General features: G+C 30.5%; 1 protein-coding gene across 1 annotated transcript in view; it reads left to right on the top strand.

The window, feature by feature from the left end:
* The window catches only part of LOC119675111 (sodium channel protein 60E-like), a 149,770-nt gene that overhangs the window by 49,256 nt on the left and 91,683 nt on the right, over positions 1 to 8,831 (top strand). The gene's annotated exons all lie outside the window — the stretch shown is intronic.

The raw sequence follows: 8,831 nt of genomic DNA, 5'->3' as shown, positions 1-8,831 counted from the left end.
AGCTATCTATCTGTAAACAATAAACCAGAAATAATAACCAAAAAACAAAAATAAAACCTAATAAAATGGTCTTTAGTGCAATATTTTATACATAGATTAAAACGATTGTTTTTTCAGCTTATGGGGTGGCGGTCGATAAACTGAAATCTCATTAATTCTAACATTATATCTGCTTGATTGATTATTTTATTGATTGATTACTTATTGATTGATTGTTAGCAAAATCAAGAACTAAAGACAATTATGCACTGATCTAATTAATTACTTGATTGATTGAGTAAATTGGGAAAATAACAATAATAAATTCGAAAATATTAATGTATATAATAAATAAATAATAAATGATAAAATGGTTTTTATAATGCAATATTATTTGCATAGATCAAGACGAACGTCTCTTCCGTTTATGATATAGTGGTCGAAAATATGAAATCTTATACATTTGAACACTTAAGTTTCCATATATTAGCAGTAAGGAACATATAAAAGTTATACGCTGATCCAATTCACTACTTGGTCAACTGTTTAAAATCAGTAAGTAACAAAAATGAACTCGTAATAATATAATAACAATATATAATATAAAACGGTAGAATAATGTAGAGAGGTAATCGATGAGCTAAATCGGTTGGCTTATATTACCCTCATCTGGGTTCCTGGACATTGGAACATCGAAAGAAACGAGAAAGCTGACAGTTTAGCCCGCTCTTGTGACCATTAGGAGAAGTACTTATCACTACTTTCTTTAACTTGGCAATAACAGATGGAAAACACTTAAGTCATGTGCAACTTTCAGGTCAATATATCCTACCTATAACAAAATTAGATCCTCGAAATTCAAAAAAAAGAACCGCATGAACACTGCTAAGCTTACTACAGTTATTTCTGGACTTTCTGGTCATTGGTGTAAAGGAACCCACGCAGAGAAACTGAGTATTCCTTATAATCCTCACTCTAGGAGTTGTGGAAATCCGCAGGAAAAAGAAACCATAATACATTTTCCCTCTGAATGCCCGACTGTAACATCCAGAAGAAATAGGTTTTTAAGAAGATTCGTCATTGACAGTTTATCAGACTGTGAAGACGACAGACCTATTAAATTATTGGATTGGATGGATTTAGTCTCTACTCTATTATACTAGAAGTTCTTGCGAGGAATGTGATAGTAAAAGGATGAAATGGAAGTTTAACTCATTAATTAAAATTGGAAATATCTAATGGAATGTGACTAATATTTTTAGTATGATATATCTGTTCTTTGGAGGTTATTGCTTTTGTTAATAAGATATAATGATTCGCCAGAAAGGAAATATATATATTAATGGTATTTAATTCAAGTTTTTTCAGAATTGCCCAATATAAATTGATTGTCATGAGTACAATATAAATAATTTACAATAAAACTCATCTTAATTTTATAACAATATTTAGAAAAAAAATATCCTTTCGGGACTCACGTTCATTTCATGATAAGTATTAAATATATATATAATACTACTTTTGCAAATTTGATTCTTTTTAACGTATCGTACCAAAGTACATATAATAAGTTGACTGCTTACTATAATTAACAATTAAGAAAATTATTATTGTAATAATTAATTATATTAATTATTAATTATATATATTGAATGTACTTACAGAAGTTCATTATACTTCGCGATACATAAAACCATTAATTTGCGTCATTGACTAGATGGCTAGATGAAATACTATGGTATATAAATATTCACTCCAAGAGTGATAAAAATAGACTTTCAAAATAGACCTTTTAACATTATAAAATATCGCTCCTTTCACAAATAAATCAGTAAAGGTGTAATTTTCTTTGTCATGAACTCTTCATGATGTGGAGCAAAAGAAGTGATTCTTGTTGTTATGTTATTAAGATGTAATCGACATATAAGTATAAACCTATAAGGAAAGGTAATATTAACATTTTCTTTTTTTTCAGCTTTGCAAGACAACAGCTTTGTTTTGTGTATTACATTTGATGCTTAAATCATACTTAAAGATATCATTATTTTTGACATGCCCTTTAAAAAAATTGAGAATATGGTAATGAAACTGAGAATGTGTGTTTGTGGACATGAGCTTATATCTTTAAGGCCCTAAGAGCGTATAGTAAATAGAACTTTCATTAATAAAAATATCGTTATCGTCTGAATCATCTTAATCTTAGGATCAAAAAATTTTTTTTCATAAGAAAATGGTACAGAATAAAGTGGCATCAATTTCGAATCATTTGATTCCAATTCCATAACTCTGTACAGTAAAGCTTTCGACATTATGTCCACCAGCTCAAAAAAATGGTTTAAAAAAATGCGTTCAAAAAACGTCTCTATCACTAAAATGACTATGTTTCCAAAATTATTTTCAATTTTAAGCCATTTTTCTAATGAGATATTTTATATTATTTAAATATTATTGTATACAATAAACAAAAAAATATTCATCTTTTTCGACTAGGAAAGGTTATATCACGTCACAATGACAAAAAGGATAGAAGTTCGAAAAGCAAAAGACAAACATTTTTAAAAAGTTAAGTTTATCAAAGTAAGATAAGTTATTTATTACTATATTATTATTATCATTAACATGTTCAGAAATCTGAGAGACTTACCAACACCGCGTTATCAAATCTCGGAATAGTTACAGGCTCCTCGGGGAGGTATGCAGATATGAGGTCAATTATTGCTTAGTCTGATGAAGTGATAAACAATAATCTAGTCAAGGGGTAATCTAGCAAAGAGGGGTTTTGAAGAAACCTCGCAGTTAATGGAGAGTAAAAGTGCTCAGGTGCACTGACTCAACTAGCCTCAACATAGTAATAATATGTTCAGAAATAACATTTATGAACTTAGTCTAATCACAAGAGATTTCCAATTACTATAATTGTGCGCAATTGCTCTTAGCTCACTAAATGATTTGCTCGTTTCTATACTGATAGTTCTTCTCCATGTTGTCATCGGCCGACCGCGATTATCTTCCCTGCGGATTCCACTCGAGTGCAGAATGAACAATTTCGGTGTTTGACTTGTAAAGAGTATGTCCCAGTCATCCGCATTTCCTCTGAATTATTTCTTTATCAATTGGCCGTTGGTTAGTTCGTGTCATAAGTCGTTCATTGCTAATAGTACGTGGCCACCATATTCTTAAAATCTGACGCAGATATCTATTTACAAATATTTGCAACTTAGGAGTGATAGTTGTAGTTACATACTAAGTTTCAGATTCACACAGCAAAATAGATTGGACACAGGCATAGAAAATTATGATTTTTGTTTTAAGATGGATACTGTTTGATTACCAAACATTTTTAAGATTGGCGAAGGCCCCCTTAACCTGACGAAGCCGTGTAAAAACATCAATTAAAGCTCAACCATCCATTGTGACCATACTATCAAGGTATTCAAATTGAGTGACATTTTCAATGCCTATACCATTTATATCAAATTGCGCGTTAATGTTAGAGTTGATGCGCATATATTAGGTATTGGAGATATTGATTTTTAGGCCCACCTTGGCACATTTTTGCTGCACCGACGTTATTTATGCTTTCTTCACTATCATTACTATAGTTAAGTAAAATTATTTATTGTTTTTGTTACACTTTCTTTAAAAAGAACTAATATTGTTCAATAAATGAACTAATGTTAAAATCGAATTATTAAAGTTAGTTTGTATACATAATTATTAATTTATTATATTTGTGTATGTAAAAATATAATATTACTATAAGATAACAGTAATATTAATTATATTAGAAATTAAACAATTAATGTCGGCTCTAAAACACAAATATTTTTTTCCTGCTTTTTTAAAAATTAAACAATTTTTTACTTAAAGATATTCGTATTGAAAAATGAGTAGAAGAAGCATATAAGCGCTAGTAGCTACCTTTGAAGTATTTTTTCTTGTATTTCCGCAAACATTTGAAAACCGTGACAATGTTTTACCACAAATGAGAAAATTTTTACCTGATGTCAACATACAGACGTTGGAATCTAATGTAAAGCAACATATGCGTGTCAATTTGTCTACAGATGTATATAGATAGAGGGCTTTTCATTTCAACTAGAGTTTATCGAAACTAAAGATATTTTAAATGTACTTCTTTTATAATTATCTCATTTAAATTAGACATTTCTTCAATGTTTTGAATGATGTACATATATATGTATTCGCAGAGAGTTGTGTCTAAGGTATCACATAAAAAATAGAAATTCAATTGGTACTCCCAGTTTTTACTTGAATTGACAGTACCAATACTTAAAGCATATGGGACTTTTAAGTGTCACGTTGCACTGTAATTTTAACCTCAGTATTTCATTAAATAAAGTATAAACGCAGAGTCCTTCGTTGAAAAGGTTCCAGTTTTTCTGCTGCATTATTATTACATATGAATTTTTTTTTTCCATTTAAAGGTCAAACATTTTTCATTCCACTAAATGACATGTGACAATAGCACAAAATCGAGTTTTTATTTCGCAACGATTAACAAACAATTTATAAATGAGTTTTTCCTTATACCTAATGATAAAATTTATATTTTGTAACAGCAGCACATATACACAATGTGACCTTTCGAAAGATATGCCATTATTCATACAAACGCTTATTCCACGGTAAATTTATAAAGTATGCAGTGCATAGGATATACGAGTATGTCAAATACTCGTATGAAAATTCATTTGAGTTTGCTGGAAATAATATATGTGTATGAAATAATCCACTTGGGATTCAAAGTAAAAACAAAATGAAAAACTCGCTGACAGCGTATGGATTTGAGGGGTAAGGAGTTGAAGACAAACAATTTGAAATACGAGCGGAAACGGAAGTGGTTTGATATGCAGTGGCCTCTATATTCAATTCACCCAATGTGGTTCGTTTTCGTATTCGCATTGGTACACAAACACAAACACAAACCATAAGCTTCAGTTAAGTATAACACAAGCCATTTTAAATATTTTGTTTTCATATCATATTTTAGTACCTTTATCCTTTATGGGTTCCAGTTTTGTTATCGTCATTAACACAACCTTCATTGCTGTCGAGATTTTTTAAATTCTGTGATATATTAAATTTTTTGTTATATATTGAAAATGATGAAAATATGCGAATGAGTTCGCTTACATACGTTTATGTGAGGAAATGTAGGTTTGTATGTACGAAAAGAGTTTCAAATATTTTGACAGTATGTGAGTGAATCTCAACACCAATAATGCAACGACCATCAGAACAAATAACGAGATGTCTAATCAGTTGCCCGTTGCTTCTGGAATGCGATAAGGCGACAGTTTAAGCCCTATTTTGTTCAATCTTATCGTAGATGAGATTATTGCGTAGTTAAAAGTTGTAGCCAGGGGTACAAAGTAAGAAATTAAATAAAAATAGTTTAATATACAGACGATGCCATATTACTTTCAGACAATGAAGACGACCTGCAAAGACTTTTATAAGCGTTTGAAAAGCAGCAGACAAATATAGTACGAAAATATCTAACTCGAAAATGAAGTTCTTAACAATCTCGAGACTGCGTTTTCCTATAAAGCAGGTGATGGTATTAACTACTTTGGAGCAAAAATAACATAATCAAAGATGCTAAGTGCTGAAGCTCAAACAAACAAAGCGGCTCGTGTAGCAGATTGTCTTACAGAAACTATATGGCGAAACAAATAATTAAGCGTAAGAGGAAAAGTCCGAATATATAAAACGTGCGTGAGACTTATATCGACGTATGCCATTGAGACAAGCGCCGATATGAAAACCACCCAACATGCCATATCCAAAACTGAAATGCACGCGCTTGATAACTAGTTTCACTTGTCGGGACCGAATGCTCAATGACGACATTTGGGGAATCTGCGAGATACTGGACATAATTAAATGGAGTAGACGGAGACGAAAGGAATGGAATCTGCATCTTCAAAAAATGGAAAATCATCGCTTGGTCACGATTGCAATGGTAGAGAAACTAACAGGCGCGAGATTACCAAGTCGACCGCCGAAGAGATGGCGTGAATGCTGGACCTCTGGCTCTAAAAAGACATGATCATTTGATATGTCATAATTTCACATAAATATGTTCAATTCAATTGTTGTAACAATTAATTCAACTAATATTGCAATATAATTTTCTAAGTATAATTATGAAAACCACTCGAAAATAATATTGGCATACATGCTTGGTAGGAAGCAATTTTCATGGCTGCGAAACATCTGTCAAGGTATCGAAATACGAGAGGCCGACAATCTTATAAATATAGCTAAGGGCAGAAATTGTAAAAAATTTGTGATTATATTTATTCAATGTTAATTTAAAGAATGCAGTTTTATTTAACATATATGATCACCAATATTCGAAATCGAATTGGCAAATAAAGAAGAAGATGCATGCTTGGATAAAAACTCATTTAACTTCTGGTTTTATGTATAATATATGATGGTTTACGTGATAGTGATATTTAGTAGTTCTACTTCAATGTGGCTACTTGTCATTAGTAATGAACTCTTAATTCTTTCCATATATAGGGCATTGTATATATGTTTAATGAATATGACGTTAAAAATCACTTCCTTCTGACTTCATGCTAGCCATGCGTCACATATCCCTCCAATACCTTACCTTATATTTCAGTGAAAGCCAATTAGGTGTCTTCATCAGTCCTCTCTATAACTGCGACTATCGAGGTCATGTTCAGAAAGTGTTTAACTAATCCACCCCACCATTATGTAATAACCTCACCCTCTCCATACCGTCTTTACTTAGCTTTTAAAGTACTAATCTGCTTTATCTGAACTTTCTCTCCCCTAATTACTAAAATAAAGTTTCCCATACTGATATTCGGGTCAGTGATGGAAATCTTCTCCATTACTTTTATTCTTTGGTGATTTGGTTTTGGTGAGCCTCACACTGTGACTGTCGATGCTTCCTTCCAAACTAAAGTTTGCAATGTTGTTTTGTTTCACTATCTATTGCTTATTGTCTAACTAATAGCTCATCAGTATTAGATAATTTTAGTATTAACTCATCTAATAAGATACTATTTTTATCAATCAAATTAGATCAAATTTAAATTTGAATGAAATTGAAGGTCCTTATTACATAGTCGATAAAAAAGCAACTGTCTGCAAAGAGCTTATATCCATAACTTTAGTTTTCAATAGTATCAAAAATCTAAAAAGCTATATCTAACTTTGTTTTATTTTAGAATAGATTTTGTAATTTTGTCATATAAAATCGTTCATGCTCATGTTATGTTCATTAAATGCTCATAATATTGTACAATATCTCATATTCTTACTTTAAAATTATAAATGCAAACTTATCTCTGTCATAGCAACGTATGGATACTACAAAAATATAAATTTCCTGAAGGTAACTGATTGAAAAAAATTTTCGCAGATGCGAAAACAAAGCAAATAATCATAAAAAATGGAACGTTATATTCGTACGAGTATATGTTTTGTACAAAGAAATTTAGTTAGTTTGCTCTGTCAAATATTTATCTAAGCCCTCAACTATGACACTCTCCCTTCCCGGATAATTTATTTGAAAAGGGTAATTTTCAGTAGCAGCAGAATAAAGGAAAAACATCAGAGGTTTGTGTTCATTGGAGCCTTTGACTGCATGCAAACATGCACGCTTGCATGTGACACTACACCGGAGGTCCTTGTAAGTTTTATATTCGAGTCTTGTATATATTTCTATTAACTCTGGTTTTGTTACCCTCCTTTGATATGCAGACACGTAAGTTAACGTAAGTTAATATCTTGCAGATATAAATAAATTTTTATTAAAGTTGTACTTTTCAATTACCTAAAGTGTGTTAAGGAGAAAAGCTGTAATCGGCAAATCTCGACAAAACTTCTTATAAATATTATTTAAATGACCTGTTTTTTTTTGTAGTAACTTATTTTACAATAAGCATAGCTTATTATAATTGAACTTTTACTTCAAAGAAATGCATTGATTTCGTGAAATAATTGTTAAAACATCACAGGACTCAAGCTGATAAAGGAAATTTCTCATATTCATCGCACAACAATTTTATCGTAAATTTTCAGTATTTATTGAATTATCAAAAGTTTTTAAAGATTTGAAGTAATAACTTATGGAAGCCTATCAGCCTTCAGGGAAATCAATATTCGCCATATTACTGTACATTAAAAAAGAAAAATAAATTTGCTTTTCACAAAGCTTCCTTCCGTTTTATATTTGAGCTTAAACAGAAATAAAAAGGAAAATGAAAATGAAAATACGCCAACAAGTTGTAGCCTTGATATTCATTATTAACAAAGGTTGTTGCAATACCAGGTGGAGGAATTTGAGCGCAACAAAGTGGGTGAGTCCATAGTTGTAGGGTTGGGTGAAAATTGCATTAAGTTTTCTGCTTGTAAATATTGTATGTTTTAGTAGACATTGTTGCATTTTTCGTTAACTTTCTTTTTTGTGTTTTTTTATAAGAAAGACTTCTTGGAACGAATCATGCTTAATACTCTTTGATACAAAGTCAAGCACTTAATACCAACTTTAAATTGCAACATGGTCAAGGATAGCCGTTCTTATTCACTGCTCAGATAATAAAATAATAAAAAAATGTTTTCTGTTAAAAAATTAAATGTACTTTTATTTTGAGAGTAAGCCACTTTATTTAAAAAGAAAATAAAATAAAGAAAATATATTTATTAAAATTATTTCCAAGTTTGATTGGCGTAAAAGAATTATAAAATTAAAGAATCATAATTTTTTTGCTAATTACAACAATGATTCAAAATAATTAATGATGATTTTAACGTAACAAGAATGAAAATTACTTATATATTTA

This window comes from Teleopsis dalmanni, chromosome 2, assembly GCF_002237135.1.
Source record: "Teleopsis dalmanni isolate 2A chromosome 2, ASM223713v2, whole genome shotgun sequence".
In the NCBI taxonomy this organism is placed as follows: domain Eukaryota; kingdom Metazoa; phylum Arthropoda; class Insecta; order Diptera; family Diopsidae; genus Teleopsis; species Teleopsis dalmanni.
Note: the sequence above shows the minus strand (reverse complement) of the source record. Positions and strands in the feature narration are given on the sequence as shown.